Source organism: Schistocerca cancellata, chromosome 5 (genome assembly GCF_023864275.1).
Source record: "Schistocerca cancellata isolate TAMUIC-IGC-003103 chromosome 5, iqSchCanc2.1, whole genome shotgun sequence".
Lineage (NCBI taxonomy): Eukaryota > Metazoa > Arthropoda > Insecta > Orthoptera > Acrididae > Schistocerca > Schistocerca cancellata.
In genome coordinates, this window is record NC_064630.1 from 456,899,041 (window position 1) to 456,918,514 (window position 19,474).

A 19,474-nucleotide genomic window follows, 5' to 3' on the forward strand; every position below is an offset into this window, starting at 1 on the left:
AAAAGGCAGTGCATTGGCGGAGCTGTCATTTGTTCTCAGGTGACTCATATGAAAATATTTCCGTCGTGATTATGGCTGCAATGCGAGAATTAACAAATTTTGATCGCGGAATGGAAGTTGGAGCTAGACGCGTAGGACATTCCACTTCTGAAATCGTTAGGGAATTCAATATTCTGAAGTTCCATAGCGTCAAGCGTGTGCCGAGAATACCAAATTCCAAGCATTACCTCCCACGACGGGCAACGCAGTGACCGACGTCCTTCACTTAACGACCGAGAGCAGCGGCATTTTTGTAGAGTTGTCAGTAATAACAGCCAAGCACCTCTGCATGGAATAACAGCAGAAGTCAATGTGGGACGTACGATGAACGTATCCGTTAGCACAGTGCGGCGAAATTTTGTGTTAGTGGGCTGTGGCAACGGAAGACCGATGCGAATGTTTTTGCTAACAACAAGACATCGCCTGCAGCGCCTCTCATAGGTTCGTGACCATATCATTTGGATCCAAGACGACTGGAAAACCATGATACCGATTTCAGTTGATACGAGCTAATGGTAGGGTTCGAGTGTGGCGCATACCCCATGTAGCCTTGGACTCAGGTTGTCAACACGGCACAGTGCAAGCTGATGGTTTCTCCATAATGGTGGTCTGGGTCCTCTGGTCTAACTGAACCTGTCATTGACTGAAAATGGTTATGTTCGGCTACTTGGAGACCATTTGGAGCCATTCATCGACTTAATATTCTAAAATTTTTATGGATGACAAATCGCAATGTCACTTGGCCACAGTAGTTTGCATTTGATTTGAAGAACATTCTGAAGAATTCGAGCGAATACTTTGGCGATCCAGATAGCCGGATATGAACATTTATGGTATGTAATCGACAGGCCTGTTCTTGCAAAACTTCCTGCAGCGGCAACACTTTCTCAATTAACGATGGCTACAAAGGCAGGATGGCTCAATATTTCTACAGTAGACATCCATCGACTTGTTGAATCCATGCCACGTTCAGTTGCGGCATTACGCCGGGCAAAAAGAGATGCGACACGGTTTTAGGACGTACCCCACGAGTTTTATCCTCTCAGTGTAGAAATAGATCAGAAGAAAATTTGACGTATATTTGAATTATGCTAAGAATAAAGTAATCAAAAGAGGTGCCGATTGAGAACTTCAAGGTAAATTTGTAACTTAGAATATTAACGAGAACGGGAGGTCGCTCAGTCGGCATGTGACTCCGAGCGTCATTCACAGACGCAACGAATGCTTCTGTGTTTTGTTTTGACTTTTAAACAAGTTATTTTGTTATGACATGACGAAACTACAATCGTATGGTCATAACTGTGCGTTCTTTGATTGCTCTGAGATAGACGAGCGGAGTTACAACACATAAAACATTAGCTCACTTCAATACAAGAGCGACAAAAAGAGTTACTTAACTTTATGCAATCCATTGACACAGGAATGCTACGAATATTTACAATTATCTTTGAACAATAAAGCATCACTCGATGAACAAAATTACAGTTCCATCTGAAACATGAATAGCATTGGTCCCTAACCCGATGACGACTGCTTCATCGGAGCTCACGAACTGGGCAGAGGGAGTCCATACTCGATTCTATATCGATCTCTGTGCCATGGCGCTGCGATGCTGACAGAAAGGGTGTGTCTTAAGGAGTGCCTCCCATTCACGATACGGACTGCAGCATCTCATCGTCGGTAGTATTTATGCGCATTGCAGACTTTGATGTGGCACTGCGATCTTTGGACGATACCACAATTTTCATAAGACAAATGACCGTTCTTTTTCAATTTCTCTATTATTTTCGAGATATTATTTTTTAAATTACACCTAATGCTGGTCAGTTTGTATCTATTCGTCCAGCCTTCCTTTGGCTTTGAAAATCAGGACAAAAATTTTGCCTTAACTTTTTCTTAACTACGCTTACTAATTTCAAGGAGCAAAATCTTTCTTTGCTGAACAGGACCTCATGCAGGTCAGTTTGGTATCCATTTGTCCCACTCTTAGTTTTTCTACGAAAATTCAGACAAAAAACCATTGCTTAATTTCTGGACAGCATTATTCACTGAATGATATGACCAGAAATGTGATGATCCACAATGTTTGCAAATACTGAGAGGGACTAACTAGAATGGCGTGCCAAGAGAAAAGTGCTCGGATTAACCCACTAATGCCCGCTAATTTTTTTCTCAATTTTGTGTAGTATGTCATTCTGTAACTTGTTTTGGTGCATATAAATGGTATTATTTCTTATTTACAAAATTGCTTCTTATTAAGTTTTTTTTTTAAATACCGTATGATATACTGTACGGCGAGCAGCAATGATTAGAACGGTGTGAACGTGCAAAAAACTGTAGTGTACTTACTGCTCTTTTTATTCAATACAAACATTTAAATGTAGTAAATGGTAAACAGTGTGTGATTTACTTAAGCTCTAATTTGAAGATCGTTACTCCACAAAAGTTTCTCAGGATATATTTTTACATTGCACTTTACACAGTGAAACTCAACAAGCTTACCACAAAATGAACAACGATTTTGGATACATTGCATTTTAAAAAGGTGTGCAATATGTTGACCGTTGCACTATTCAAGCAGAATCCAGAGTAGGTCGACCACCACTTCATTGATCTGATTCGACTGCTGCAGCAGACCCGGATGCGGATCGAAGAGATTTACTCCTTCAATACCACGGTTCATTGTACCAATAACGAAAAATTTATGGTACAGCATAATACGTAACAGAGTCAAAGAATTGATCTTGACAAGAAAAATGCAGCTCCCTGGCAGAACAATATTTGAGCAAAGCTTTCTAATGACTGGCGTGCAAAACACTTTTTCAGCGCATCACTTTTGCCTGATTACGGTTAGAAGGTTACTAGCTAGGCTTTAAGCGGGAGGCAGGAATTCAATTCTCCTTGTCTGTCATTTAGCCTGCATGTCATGGCACGAATAAAGGCAGTAGCAGAGTGTTTCGGAAGTGGGACTAAAATTAATGCTGAAAGGCTGTCAATGATTAGACTCGCAGAAGACGTTGTTACCCTCTACGAATGTGAGGAAGAAACGCAGCACCTGTTGAATAGGACAATCAGTGTACTTAGGACAGTGTGTGGATTGCCAGTGGACCGATGAAAGACAAAAATATTGACTGAACTGAGATTATCGATAAACTAAACAACAGAATTGGAGGTCAGGTAGTAGACGAACTGCTGCTTTGGATGCAAATTAACGCCTGACGGACGAAGCAAGAAGGGCACTGGGGAAGTCAAAGAGGGCGATCTTCCGTAATATAAGTCTAATAGTGATTGTAAGAGTAAATTTCTTAGAAGGTATTCATGGAGCATAATACTGTATGAAAGTTATTCATGGTCTGTAAAAGATGAACACTCTAAATAGGAGAGAGTCGAATAATTTGAGATGTGGTGTTACGGTAAGTTTTGAAAATTAAGTGAACTGGTAGGGTAAAAAACTTAGTCATCCACCTCTTCAGCAAAGACGAAAATATATGAATAACACTGATTAGAAGACGGTAGAATATGTATACTTATTTAGCGTAGCCTATAGCAATTTAAATGAAACGCAAACAAAAATATAAGAAAAAACACGACAGGAATCCAAATGATGCATTAAACTAACAACTAACAGTTGTTACATGTGCAGTCAAAGCTCCACGGCGCATTCGTGACAAAGTCGTTACGGTCACCGACATAGTCCCTCAGTTTACACCCCATGACAATGTGCCAGTTGACCTATTTCGGTGCTCCAAAATTGTAGCTTCGACTGGGATACTTTACCCCATTTACTCCGTTTCCAGTTCGGATGCGAATTATGTTTCTTCTTCCACTCATGTCATGAGAATTCAAAGCCCTTCGGTCCCTGTAGACTGTCAATAACACGTCGAACTTCAGACAGAATATTCGCAGTAAGACGTAACACGCCAGTTAAAGTAAGTCTAGTGCTTATTATGTAACATATTCCACAAAGATTTTTAAAATAAAAATTAAAAACCGGTTTGCCACAATTGGAAACAATATTGCTAAAAAGCACCTTCTGTAACTAACTATGACGACGCACGCTACATTCCACTGATGCTCTCTAGATTTTGAATTGCCTAACGGTGCACATTTCTGCACTTTTTTTACATTTACATGAGGCGTTAATTATGTCATGGATCCACGTTCTTTCAAATATACAGTTCAACTAATTGACACTAAAGCGTAGTAGCTAAGGAATGTAAATAATAGCAGATACTAGGTGACTCTTACGTATGTATCTGAATACCAGATCTTTTAAATTCTTTGCACTGGTTTCAGGTTTGTCAGAAATATAAAGCTGTAAGTATTGACCCCCAAAGATAGTAAGTTACGTAGTTCCCTTTCTTTGCTTATGTGATTACCTGGGACTACTAGTAAATACGTTTAAGATATGTGTAAAGCTGTCGTTGAATAACTTTCATTTTTTTCTTGTGGACATAGTAAACAGCAAAACAGTTGCAAATTGGAAGATTTATTAAAACCTCTTTATTATGGTCTCAACATTTACAAATACGCCTTCTGCAGAAGGAAATATAGACCACTGGAGGGCATGTTGTGGCAGAGGTAAGTTAAAATACAGCTGAAAGGCGTCATTCAAACATAAAATTTCACCTCCATTATAAATTAAAACATGCACAAGTTGTTTGTCATATGGTATATCCAGACCCATGTACAGCTAGTGCACGCCGTACCTCTGCCACAACATATAATCCAGTTGTCTGTATTTTCTTCTGAAAAAGGAGTTTTTATAACCGCTGAGCATGGTAAAACGATTTTAATAAATCTTCCAATTTGCAACTGATTGGCAGTTTACCATTTCTACAAGAAGATTTCATTCCATGTCGCTGCTCCAGACGTACAAAAACATTTATAGCTTTCAGAATGAGATTTTCACTCTGCAGCGGAGTGTGCGCTGATATGAAACTTCCTGGCAGATTAAAACTGTGTGCCCGACCGAGACTCGAACTCGGGACCTTTGCCTTTCGCGGGCAAGCGCTCTACCATCTGAGCTACCGAAGCACGACTCACGCCCGCTACTCACAGCTTCACTTCTGCCAGTACCTCGTCTCCTACCTTCCAAACTTTACAGAAGCTCTCCTGCGAACCTTGCAGAACTAGCACTCCTGAAAGAAAGGATATTGCGGAGACATGGCTTAGCCACAGCCTGGTGGGTGTTTCCAGAATGAGATTTTCGCTCTGCAGCGGAGTGTGCGCTGATATGAAACTTCCTGGCAGATTAAAACTGTGTGCCCGACCGAGACTCGAACTCGGGACCTTTGCCTTTCGCGGGCAAGCGCTCTACCAACTGAGCTACCGAAGCACGACTCACGCCCGGTACTCACAGCTTTACTTCTGCCAGTACCTCGTCTCCTACCTTCCAAACTTTACAGAAGCTCTCCTGCGAACCTTGCAGAACTGGCACTCCTGAAAGAAAGGATATTGCGGAGACATGGCTTAGCCACAGCCTGGGGGATGTTTCCAGAATGAGATTTTCACTCTGCAGCGGAGTGTGCGCTGATATGAAACTTCCTGGCAGATTAAAACTGTGTGCCCGATCGAGACTCGAACTCGGGACCTTTGCCTTTCGCGGCAAGCGCTCTACCATCTGAGCTACCGAAGCACGACTCACGCCCGGTACTCACAGCTTTACTTCTGCCAGTACCTCGTCTCCTACCTTCCAAACTTTACAGAAGCTCTCCTGCGAACCTTGCAGAACTAGCACTCCTGAAAGAAAGGATATTGCGGAGACATGGCTTAGCCACAGCCTGGGGGATGTTTCCAGAATGAGATTTTCACTCTGCAGCGGAGTGTGCGCTGATATGAAACTTCCTGGCAGATTAAAACTGTGTGCCCGACCGAGACTCGAACTCGGGACCTTTGCCTTTCGCGGGCAAGCGCTCTACCATCTGAGCGCTTGCCCGCGAAAGGCAAAGGTCCCGAGTTCGAGTCTCGGTCGGGCACACAGTTTTAATCTGCCAGGAAGTTTTATTTATAGCTTTCACTGTAATAGAGCGAACTGCAGAAGGGAAACACTGTAGAGGGAAATGAGACGAAATGTTCCACACAGGAGAGGAGATAATCGATGGTCACATCAAATGAGTTAGAAGACAAATGACCCCCTCCTCCATTCGAAAAAGTAGTTTCTGGGAGTAAATTGTAAATTGCGTGCTGGACTAGAACTCATATTCGGACGACTTACTTCCGCAGTTTAACAACCCGGTCATGCATCAAGGGATCTGGATGTCTCATCTTTCATTTGGTTGCTACACTACTGGCCATTAAAATTGCTCCATCAAGAATAAATTCAGATGATAAACGGGTCTTCATTGGACAAATATATTACACTACAACTGACATATGATTACATTTTCACGCAATTTGGGTGCATAGATCCTGAGAAATCAGTTCCCAGAACAACCACCTCTGGCCATAATAACGGCCTTGATACGCCTGGGCATAGAGTCAAACAGAGCTTGGATGGCGTGAACAGGTACAACTGCCCGTGCAACTTCATCACGATACCACAGCAACACGATACCACAGTTCATCAAGTGTAGTGAATGGCGTATTGTGACGAGCCAGTTGCTCGGACACCATTCACCAGGCGTTTTCAGTTGGTGAGAGATCTAGAGAATGTGCTGGCCAGGGCAACAGTCGAACATTTTCTGTATCCAGAAAGGCCCGTACAGGACCTGCAATATGCGGTCGTGCATTATCCTGCTGAAATGTAGGGTTTCGCAGCGATCGATGAAGGGTAGAGCTACGGGTCGTAAAACATCTTAAATGCAACGTCCACTGTTCAAAGTGCCGTCAATGCGAACAAGAGGTGACGGAGACGTGTAACCAATGGCACCCTGTACCATCACGCCGGGTGATACGCCAGTATGGCGATGGTGAATACACGCTTCCAATGTGCGTTCATCGCAGTGTAGCCAAACACGGATGCGACCATCATGATGCTGTAAACAGAACCTGGATTCATTCGAAAAATGACGTTTTGCCATTCGTGCACCCAGGTTCGTCGTTGTGTAGACCATCGCAGGCGCTGCTGTCTGTGATGCAGCGTCAAGGGTAACCGCAGCCATGGTCTCCGAGCTGATAGTCCATGCTGCTGCTAACGTCGTCGAACTGTTGTGCAGATGGTTGTTGTCTTTCAAACGTCCCCATCTGTTGACTCCGGAATCGAGACGTGGCTGCACGATCCGTTACAGCCATGCGGATAAGATGCCTGTCATCTTGACTGCTAGTGATACGAGGCCGTTGGGATCCAGCACTGCGTTCCGTATTACCCTCCTGAACCCACCGATTCCATATTCTGCTAACAGTCATTGGATCTCGACCAACGCGAGCAGCAATGTCGCGATACGATAAGCCGCAATCGCGATAGGCTACAATCCGACATTTATGAAAGTCGGAAACGTGATGGTACGCATTTCTCCTCCTTACACGAAGCATCACAACAACGTTTCACCAGGCAACGCCAGTCAACTGCTGTTTGTGTATGAGAAATCGGTTGGAAACTTTCCTCATGTCAGCACGTTGTAGGTGTCGCCACCGGCGCCAACTTTGTGCGAATGCTCTGGAAAGCTAATCGTTTGCATATCACAGCATCTTCTTTCTGTCGGCTAAATTTCCGTCTTTAGCACGTCATCTTCGTGGTGTAGCAATTTTAATGGCCAGTAGTGTGTTAGTAAACAGTTATTCCATTGACCACTGCTACAGTGACGTATGGTCTGTGCGAACAACATCAGCAGGTTACCTGCGAGGTTACCTGAGTAGTTCCACCTGCCGCTCCTGCCAGCCCCCCCCCCCCCCCCCCCCGCCCGCGACAACCAACATACACACCGCAAGCGCAGGACACACACACACACACACACACACACACACAGAACGGGCTATAAATTACTCAGAGCTGGCGCGCGACGTCCCTTGTGAAAGGCTTTGACAATTTTGAGCTTGCGGCTACTTCAAAGCCAGCCAGCGTTACCCGGCTGCGGCGGCGGCGGCGGCGGCGGCGGTAGTGGTAGTGGTGGCAGCGCGTAGCCCGGAGCACGACACGCGTAGGACGCAGGCGCAGCCACTGTTGCCAACGCAACGCTAATCTGGGACGCTGCGGTCGGCGCCGCCCACCCGCCGAACTGGTGTTGTAATACGCGCCCGCCTGCTCTACCCAAACCACGGCGGCCCCTCGAAATCCAGCCCACCTCACCTCATCCCGCCTCACCTTCTGCCACCTCGCCGGCCCAATTCGCTCGCCGCCACCCCTCCCGCTTCACCGCTGTCCCGGTGAAAATTGCTAGCGGGGTTGGCTCCTCTCGCGTAGGATATTCGTTTATTCGGTGCCTAAATTTATGCGCGGGGCTGTGGCGGTGGTATTATGAGAGGCCGCGGTGGTGGAAACGGCGGCTGCACGCTTTTGCCCGCCGCCGCAGGCGTTCCGACCTCCAGGCAGGTGAACGAGCGTGCCTGCCAGGCCCTCCCTCTCGGCTGCGCGGCAACTCCTTCCTCCGACCCACTACTCCGCCCGCACTCGGCACTCACGTACGTGGCTGGAATTAATGGGGGTGGCGGGGGAGGGGTGAGGGGGCGGCAGAAGGTCGTGTGATTCGCTTACGTCAGTGACATTTGGCAAATATTACTATATCAATAACTCTTACTACCCTGGCAGAAACCGAAACGCTTCTCTTAATGGTGTTGTATGCTGGAGGCTTACGCTCTTTGACGGCCAATACTTCCAGGATGAAACTAAAAAACTAAACAGGCATGAAGACCCAACGGTGCCGACCGGCCGCCGTATCATCCTCAGCCCACAGGCGTCACTGGATGCATATATGGAGGGGCATGTGATCAGCACACTGCTCTCCCGGCCGTATGTCAGTTTCCGAGACCGGAGCCGCTACTTCTCTATCAGGTAGCTCTCCAGTTTGCCTCACAAGTGCTGAGTGCACCGCGCTTGCCAACAGCGCTCGGTAGACCGGATGGTCACCCATCCAAGTACTAGCCCAGCCCGACAGCGCTTAACTTCGGTGATCTGACGGGAACCGGTGTTACCACTGCGTCAAGGCCGTTGGCTCCAGGATGAAAGGGTGAATATAATCACCACTTGTTTTTTCTAAAATCTATAGCAAACTAGGGGCGGAATCGGTTACATTACGTTTAACATTTTTTGTAAAATAACAGAGCACAATAAAACGCTCGTTAAATCTGTATAGATCAATTTCCGTCGCTTGCAACTGTATTGAAAGTTTTATTAAGACCAGACGTATTTCGCTTTATTTTATAGCATCTTCAGTGGTTACTGACACAATATGGCTTTTCCTCTTATAATTTTGCTTCTGTGATCATGAGCAGTTCGGTTACTACTGTAAATAGCTTTTATTCTTTACATTACTCATGTTTTTTTCCTTTATTTACTGCATCCTTCTTCTTCTTCTTGTATGTGTTCAGTCTTTGCACACAGTGCTTTCACATCACTTAATATATTCACATTTCTATGCCGATAAGTGTCGCTGTCCTCACGCCATTTCGTATGTTTTCTTCTGCTAATGCGGGATGCGTTCGTCTTTTGTTCGTTTTGGTAGCGGTGCAAGCGTTTATTATCGCTCTGTGAATGTTTATATTTTCCAAATAGAGAAAAGGATTGTCTGCGTGCGTGTTTGTGTGTGTGTGTGTGTGTGTGTGTGTGAAGGGAGCTCACATATCCTATCTCTTGCTTGTGTGTAAGTTATTGCTTTATTGTGGCACAGCGGTGAAAAGAATAGAAACTGTTTTCACCTTTAACAAAGGCATGCGAACTGTTCACAATCATAAGAAACAGAAATGTAACAGAAAAATGTATTGTTAAATATTGTTAGAGTGACCACTGAAGATCCTTTGAAAGAAAGCGAAGCGTGTCTGGTGTTACCAAGATTTTTATTGCAGTTTCAAAAGACATCAATTAACCTATACAACTTTTATACGTGCAACTATGGAAAAAAGAATCTGAAAAACAAAGATAGCTTCTTAAAGGTATAAAAAAATTACCTTGTAGTGTAACCTGACGTATCCTACTTGAAAATCACTTAAATGTGTGTTTTGTATTTTTTATATTTTTTCAAAGGCATGCTTGTATACTACCTGTTCTGCCCCTCTCGCAGGGCAGAATGGGATGAAGGAATTTTTTGTGAAATTATTGCTTATACGTTGTAGTTCTTAGGAATCTTATCTTGAAACTAAGTCATAAATTTTATTGAACAGTTTAACCTAATAAATATGGAGACAAATAAAAGTCATTAACTATAAGGAAATATTTTAATGTCATTTTGAAAAATATACAATTATTTTCAATGGTTAATACCAATTTACTGTTACTTTATTGAATCCCATAGCTTGTACACCAGATGTACTTTCTGGCTTGCGAATAGACAGCAATACGTGTAATAATAAATCCTATAGCACAGTACATCTCAGACCGTGAAGTTTCTTCCTCACTTCCGTGTGGTTAGCCGTTTCGTTCTGCTGCATGACAGGCTAATGATCTGACATTCAGATACTTCATCGTTGGACTAGAAAAGTCTGCTCTACAGTGACTTCAGGTATACTTCCATTTCTCTTTTTGTTCTGCAGTGAACACAATTTCAAATTTCTCTGTTCATTTGCCAACACTGTAGTTGGAGCTATTGTTAGCTTTATGAAAGTATTTTTCTACAGTTGTTTTGGTACGTCAAACTTCTTAGGTGCTTTAAAAACTCCCATTTCAGAAGATAATATGGCTGAACCTGCCATTTCCATTGATTTGATAACCACTTGCTCTCTATCAGCCTTTCTAACATAAGTGCACTCTATCTGAAAAAGCAAAGCGGAAGAAAAGGAAAACGCAATTTGGAATGTACTTGCATCAAAAAATGAAGGGCCAGGACGAATCACTGCCCTGTTCTTCCTCGTCTCGTTCCGTTTCTGAAGCCATTTCAAGTGAACAATTTTTATGGAACACAATAACTGACAGTTCTAATCGCTTCGTGAAATAACGTATAGCGAATGGCATGCACTTCAAAACTATGTGTCATTTCAAGATAAACAACTAAAATTAACGGATTATCTTGCGTTTAACAAAAGTTACAAAAGAAGAAATGAGAACGCGAGGGGCAACCGTTCACCTACAAGTCGCACTCCCTACCAAGTTAAATTGGCTGTCGCGCCATTCCTTCCATTCAGAGACATAGTTACATGTCACTAATAGATTTTAGCATTCTACAGACTAGAAGACAGCCAATGCCTTTTATCCACGCCACCTGCCCCTAGTTTCTCCATATCGTTCATTTTTCCGTCTAAGCTGCAATTTTTTTTACAGCTTCGCTTGTTTTGATCACACTGGATCGTCTTCAGATCTAAGCAGTTGCGTAAACCAACAAACGTGTCTATGCAGGATCTACGCATCCGAATTCTGATGTGTAGTTCTTGCATAAACACTCCGGATTGCTTGCGCAACAACATAGTCAGATTTTTAGTTCCTGTATACTTTTTTCTAGTTTCTGCGTTGACTTCGCTAGACCACAAGGCTGCACTAAAATAAATACCCATCAGCAGGTAGCTGCGTTCTTCGGCGGACGCCTTCTCGTAGAATCTATAAAATATTGCTTCCAGTACCATTCGCAACAAAGCCCACCACAAAGCCATGATCACATTTGGCTGTCCAACCGAGAGCGAAATCAATTCCTACAAAGTCCTAGGCAATTTTTTGTGTCATTTGTATAAAAGTGAAGCGAACATAAGTTGGACTGTTTCCTTCGAGAAGGCGTTAGTAGAAGACTCTATATTTTGACTCATAATTTTAAGATCTCTGAAACTTGACCTGTTTTCTCGTGCACGTGACATCGCTGAATGTGAAAGTGGGATTAAGTAGTGTTCGATCGAGTCGAACAACTTCGGATTTGTTTTTGTTACTCATTTTATTGGAGTTATCCGGCAAGAAGTTTAGGTAACCAGTCTCAGCCTTTCCATTTAACCCAAAATTTGACATTTCACAATTTATACCCCTTGAAAAATTACTTCCCAGATAACGAAAACACCTTTTATCCATCACTTTCGAATGCTCACTACCTACCTACTTAAATTTCTGTCTCTTTTCCAACCGGTTTGGGATGATTCGTCATTTGTCATGTGCCCACTCGATCTCATTTATAGTCTGTCAAGGGCCCTGTAGTTTAGTGATCAGTAAATGATGAAGTGGATTGTGCGGTTAACATTGTTGTATATGCTTGACACTGCGTCTGTCGTTGGGAGCGATCTGGAAGTTATGTTATTATTATTTAAGAATCAGGTTTGCCAATATCGCTAGCAAGCCTTTTGAAATAAAAAATAAAAAACAGAAAATAAAATGACGGTTTAGGCAGTTACCATCGGATGATGACAGCGTAGATCTGTCGAAATCGGTCACAGTAACAAAAAGAATTGCTAGCAGTCTTAGAAAACTCGATTCTTCAAGAATACTATAACAAAAGTATTCGTAATATCACTTTCATACATTTCCATGGTACACTCCAAGTAAATACATGAAATGAAACAAGCATCATTATATTCCTAACTCTTTTTCAAAATACCTAATTCAACTTTTCCAATTATTTTCATTCCGACTCGACGTAAATTCTTGAAGAAGTAATAACATTTTCGAGGGAGATCTAAAGACATAGCTGAAAGAAGTTATTTTTCCTAGGGCTCCTTAACCACCACTGTATCTTATCTGTAATGAAAACTGGTATCCAGCTCAAGCAAGGCTAGTGTGTACTGCAGTGGCTCTTTCGCTGTCCACGGTGAAGCTCGTGTTTTAATGTGGCCATGACTATTAAAAAAATACGTGCGTGTGCGGACGAAGAACCATAAACTTGGTGGACTTGTACTGAAGATTTATCGCAGTAATGACATAATTTGAAGCAGTGGTACAAATGGTGAACATTAACGCGAATAAAAGAGAAGGGAACTTCTCATAAAGGTTCCAACAGACGTTATATTAACGTACGAGTAGAACGTATACTCGCTGGAGCACTCTGAAGTATGTGTGACTCGCTGTAAAAATGCGATTCGGTTGTATGTCGACAGTTGTGGATGAAGCCTTCGTGCGCGAATTGAGGAAATCCCTGCCCATCCTACGCTGATACCGATGTCAATAAATTATTGACTCTCGAATCGGAATAAGATTTAGCTGGTTTCTGCTGGGCAGGAACATCTGAATGCTGCTTCATCATATGCAGGCGTGGAACGAATGTCACTCCAATCAAGATTCTATTCTCGTAATAACGCTGCGATTTCTCGGCATTTACAAGCGCCTCTGATTTTTGGAAGGAAGTGGGACGGCGGAATTGAAGTAGATAGACTACACATGAAGGTCAGCAAGTAGAAAAGGTGAAGAGAAGCTCTCTCTACGCCTTAAACAGCTCCATTAGCGTCCCATGTGAGATGATATTTCTTGTCATCAGAGAACGGAAACAGGATACATTAGCGAATTTGGAACGTATTTTTCCTGAAACTTTCTAATGTTAAATAATTATAAGAAGTGTAGGAAAGCCGAGAGTGCTAAATATACGTACAGTAGATATGGATAACGGTTAAGATTCGCCGTCATCCTCAGGAAGAGGCGAGAGTAATTTACAGTGTCGTGTGTTGCCATACGTCATACTCTCAAAGGCTATGTATTTCAATTTTTAAACAAAATTTCATACGACCTTTTCAGTTTCTTTCCATTTTTTCTTTCAAAAAAACACACGTTAGTAGATTGTGTATTGCTGTGTATCAGGTGACAGAAATAGCACTATTTTCTGTTTATTTTAATATACATTTGGTTGAACCATTGTTTTATAAAATGTTCCGTACAATCACAAAGTTATTCATTTTTCGGACACAAATTAGGCAAAGTGACATGAACTTGTGATAATCCTTTTCCAACCTCAAGTGAAACTCGTGGTCTTTTTTGTAAATTGGCGGGACCAGTAGACGACCCATCGACAATAATGAAAATTTCTGAGGTGAGGCAGTACAGAAAAGCTTTCAGATAGTTACGGAAACACGAAACGTCAACTTTTTAAGTGACTGTTGAATTTATCCACTGCTAAATAACAGGACGCAGCTCAACGGTTATTAACGATTGGCCGTCAGAGTACACTGCCCCCTTTTCCCAGCAAAGATTAGTTACACCCATCTCCAATTGTGAAACAAATTTAAGTGATGTTTATTGTCCACTGTAGATGTTTGTGGTGACGTAATCTGCAGATAGAGTACCAAGTAATTAATGCCATTTCATTCTCTACAGTTTTAACCCTCTACAGCTTCATTTTGAATCATAAAAGCTATTGTCTCATGTCTTTATACTTGTCCGATTATCCTGTCTTTCACATTGTCAGTGTTTCCTTTATGTGCCTTTCCTCGCCAATTCTAAGGAGAAATTTCTCATTTCTTATCATTAATCTTAACTCACTGCCACATAACGCTGTGCCAACAGAATGTTCTTCTTCAAATTAAATTAAATCCTAGTTATTCGATGACTTATTTTGAGCAACAACGATTTGTGCTAGGCTGATTTTTATACCCTTCTCGCTTTGGCCCGTCATGTGTTATTTTGTTTGCAAGGTAGCAAAATTTCTTCGACTTCTTGGTCATCAACTCTAATGTAAAGTTTTTCGTTAGTATCATTTCTGAAACTTCTCATTACTTTTGTCTTTCTTCGGTTCATCCTCAATCCATATTCTGTACTCACTGGACTGTTCATTCTATTCAACATATCGTGTAGTTCTTCTTCACTTTAACTGAAGACAGCAATATCATCCGCGAACGTATCATTGATATCCTTTCACAATGAATTTTAATCCCGTTGTTTTTACGTCATTGCTTCTTCGATGTGTAGATTGAACTGTGGGGGAGGGAAACTGCATCCTTGTCTTACATCCTTTTAATGTGAGCACTTCGTTCTTGGTCTTTTATTCTCATCGTTCCCTTTTCTTTTATGTGCCTACTGCACACTATGTTACCTGTCTTTTCCTGCAGCTTACACTTGCTTCCCTAAGAATTTCGAACATCTTGGACCATTTCCCATTGTCGAACGCTTTTTCTCGGTTAACTATTCCTATGAAATCGTCTTAAATTTTCTTAAGTCTTTTTCCGTAATCAGCTCAACGTTAGATCTGCCGCTCTGGTTCGTTTAACTTCCCATGATGGCCAATTAACAGGTCCTATATTTTCTTTTCCATTCTCCTGTGCGTCATCCTTATCAGTAACTTTCATGCTGATTGTACGATAGAGTCTCACATATCTGTCCTTGCTGTCTCCAGAATTGTGTAATCTCCCTCATAGCTCTGATCGGAACGCAATGCGCCGGGTGCAATTGACGGAGATGCTATCGATACCTCATTATATATCTCAGTTTTAGGCTTTTGTCGGTTGCTTGGACTTTGCGTACCGTCCACATCAGATGTATAATTCCTGGTGCTACAGTCTTCTCAACCCGTTACGTACATGGGTTGTACGGTGCCCTTTAACCCTTTATTTAGCAATGTTGCTCTCAATAATCATCAACGTTGCCAACTGTTTTCTATAACATGTTGCTAGTTTCATCCTTGGAAGGCCAACGCTGCTTGTAAGCAATGTCTAAGTCCTCCTACACGCCAATATTCAGTTGTCTTTGGTGAAAAGTTTCTGAATGGCTTGTATCTTTAACAGACACTGCGCAAGGTTACGTGAGCATCAGTTTACGCTGTAACGGTTCCTGCAGTTTTCGTGGAGCTGTTTCTTCTTGTGCTACGAAAACTACTTATAGCAGGAAACAGGAATTGTTGGAGGTGAGTTGTTATACAAATGTGTTGGCGAATTCCTGCCTGGGGCATTGTAAATGGACTTACCTTCTCTGGGAACAGAATTACTGATTTTGAAATTAGATGAACAACAAGCCCCGAAGAAGAAGAAGAAGAAGAAGAAGAAAGTAACTCTTGTGCGGGAGAATGATGTACTGTATGACAGTTTTGGTCACGAGACAATCTATTTGCCAAAAGGGAGATGTAGCCACTGCCTTCAGGAGTATTCGACGGTAAAATGTGGAAGCTAAGGAACTATTCTGTGTTTTGTAGCAAAAAAGATTTTTTTAAGACAATTCACAGGAAATAACGTAAAACGCACCCATTCGCAGAAAATACTGTCGTATTTATATTGTAGTACCCTTGCCGCTATTGTGAGCAACGATAATTACGGGAAAAATTTGTGTTTTTTAATTATTACATGCACTTTTTTTTCTAGCTAAATACTGCATTTCTCTCTTTGACAGGTTATCTGTTCTTCCTCACTTTTATAGATGGCGAATACGAAAAAGGAAATATGTGAGCCATTTTTATAGGAATAGCGATAGAAGTGAGGCCTTCAGTGAAAAGGACGTCACAAGTGATCAGTGTGAAACACGTTTCAGGTATTTCTTGTCACCCTGCCACGATCGCTCACTTTGCTTCAAATGGGGAGGGAGTCGTTTTGTTTCCAGATATCGGCCTTCCGCAGCCTCTCAAGAGGATGTCACAGCAAAGCAAAGTGATTGGCTCTCTCCGAGGACGCGGGCTTTCAGCCAATTGCTCGGCGGAACACTTGGTTCGCTTTCGACGAAAAATAAGTGATGACACTCGTAATGTTTAAGTATTTTACCGTGTCAGCAATCTCGATGGAGTACACTTCTCATTTGCATTCGAACGATTATGTTAGGCAGCTTTTGCTTCGGGGAACACTCTTCCTTCGAGAATCTCCAGAATTTTTCGACTTTAACTACTTGCAAAACTCTGAAAATACTGATATAACGTAGTTAACATTTTTCGTCAAAAAAGAGATGTAAAACGAACTTAAGTTCATGCTCAGTGTAAGATCCTTCGAAATGTGACGTTGGCAGTTATCGCTGTTACTGTCGAGGCTACCTTACATACTCTTAATTGTACTGACAGCACTAGTTCCCAGAAAGGTTGGACTAGGTCATTCAGATTATGTCGTCACACTCTCTAAGTGTGGCGGAATTTAGTAACCAATTAAGATAATTAAAACCTTCGAGGCCAAAAATAAAACAGAAATTAGAATTTATTAATGAGCGCTTAAATTTTCTTATCCGTTTTATGTAGTATATTTGGAAATTTGTGGTTAGTTCCTATGGGACCAAACTGCTGAAGTCATAGGTTCCTGGGCTTACACACTACTTAATCTAACTTCAGCTAAGGACAACATGCATTACCCATGACCGAGGGAAGACTTGAATATCCGACGGGGGGGGGGGGGGGGGGGGAGCCGCGCGAACCGTGGCAAGGTGCCTGAGATCGCGCGCCTTCCCCGCGCGGCTTTATGTAGTAGCTGGTGATTTTAGGCTGATCCTGAGGTACTTTTCCATACCTTTTGTGGATCGCTACTCCATTTCGTTAAGAAAGTTATTTTCGCAAAAATGGCGCTTCACGTTCAAAGTACGACGTTGTGGCAACTTAATGGTACCTCCTCAATGGAGATTTGTTTCTTTTCACTAGCGAACTTTTCAATAACACTCAAAGGTAGTGGCCGGCATTCGCTTAACTGGCTGATTTCCTACAAGTCACGAGTTTTTCTTGGTTCGTACTGTCAACCTACAGACTATCAACCTACAGGTTGAGCGGTACGTTTCTGTTGTTTATCTGAGGGCTCGCACCATTCTCAGATTTAGTGGTAAGATCGTCCAGTGGCTAGCCTGTCAAAAACTGAGCGCAGATGAAGCATGAAACAGGAAGAAGGTGCACTAATCAGTGAAAAAGAAGCAAAATAGTGAACGGTCCAAGCTCAAGATGTGCAACACTGAGAGAGCTAGCAGAGACACTGAGTCGTAGTTATGCGGTCACATATGTGGAATACACAATGGGAGATCCGTGTTCAAATCTCCCTAGTATCACTTCTTTTTTTCACAAAATTGTGAGCTGTCCGTCTGGTCATTGACGTGTCTGTCCGCTTTATTCTAATCTGTGTCTGTGTCATGGTGTAACTCCCATTTGCAGCAGCAAGGTATAAGGAACAGATCTATAATGAAAGTCGATTCTGCACATCTACTCTATTTGCAGCCGAAAGGAAGTGGCTCTCGAATGGGAACCGCACACGTTTGATGACAAGGTGACAAGTCAACACAATCCTCCAAACGGAAAACACGTCTGGTGTGTCATACACGATAACACTCTAATTTACTATCAGTCCACACTATTTTTCGGAGGTCCAAAACAGCATATTTCACATCTTTAATGTTTTTCTTTTTCGTTTCCAATTTTCCCACTGTCCATGATTTACCCATAGAACACTTTTCTTCAAAAATTATTTTTCAGAAATTTCTTCATCAAATGAAGATCTACGTAGACTTCTTTTAGCGAGGAATATCCTATTTGCGTGTCCTAGTCTGCTGGTTATACACCCCTTGCTTACTCTGTCAAGTGTTGCTTCCAAGATAGTACAATCACTCTGTGTAGTGGTATTTGGGTGATATTTGTGCTTGAGGTTGTGTAGGCGTGGCCTTACGTTGACAAACAAGATTTATTAGACGAAAATATCTTCATCTGTAGGGAACAAAATGGAAGTTAAACAAACTAAATTCAGATATATGGCCGATCATTTGGCATTAGAAGAACACAGCAAACGAATTAATTTCTATCTTTCTCTTCATCATCAGTCTTCTTATCGGTTTTATGTGGCCCGCTACGAATTCTTCTCCTGTGCCAAACATTTCCTCTAAAAGTAGCATTAGCAACCTATGTCCCCAATTATTTGTTGGATGCATTCCACCCTCTCTGTCTTCCTCTACAGTTTGTATCCTATACAGCTCCCTCTAATACCATGGAAGTTATTCCCTGTGTTTCAGCAGATGTCCTATCAGATTGTCCCGTCATCTTGTCAGTGTTTTGCCGACATTCCTTTCCTCACCGATTCTGTGGAGAACCTCCTCATTCCGTATCTTGCCAGCATACCTAATTTTCAACATTCGTCTGTAGCACTACATGTCAAATGCTTCGATTCTCTTCTGATCCGATTTTGCAACAGTCCATGCTTCATTACAATACATTTCTGCTCTCCAGATGCACGTTCTCAGAAATTTCTTCCTGAAATTAGGGCCTGTGTTCGACAATGTGGACTTACCTTGGGCAGGAATACCAGTTTTGCTAGTACTAGTCTGCTTTTTTTGTCCTCCTTGCTCCATTCATCATAGTTTATATTGCTGCCTAGATAGCTCAATTTGACTACGATACATCAAATACCAGGCTATTTCCAGGTTCCACCGAAAGTACCGACACCGGTATTTCGAGAATGACAAAGGAAATTTCTATTAAATGCCCACATTCTAGCACGCATTTAAATTAAATGGGAGACAGCCGGTCAGAACTTTCAATCGCAGACAGAAGAAACTGCAATCACCCTTGCGCGACGCGTCAGG

The 19,474-nt window shown here is 42.4% G+C and overlaps 1 non-coding gene and 1 pseudogene across 1 annotated transcript; both read right to left on the reverse strand.

Annotated features, from left to right (window-relative positions):
• Positions 1-5,303: 5,303 nt before the first annotated feature.
• Trnas-cga (transfer RNA serine (anticodon CGA)) lies at positions 5,304-5,378 on the reverse strand. The gene has a single exon. It is a non-coding gene; the product is annotated as a tRNA-Ser (tRNA).
• Positions 5,379-9,011: 3,633 nt separating this feature from the next.
• LOC126189762 (5S ribosomal RNA) lies at positions 9,012-9,129 on the reverse strand (annotated as a pseudogene).
• Positions 9,130-19,474: the final 10,345 nt, after the last annotated feature.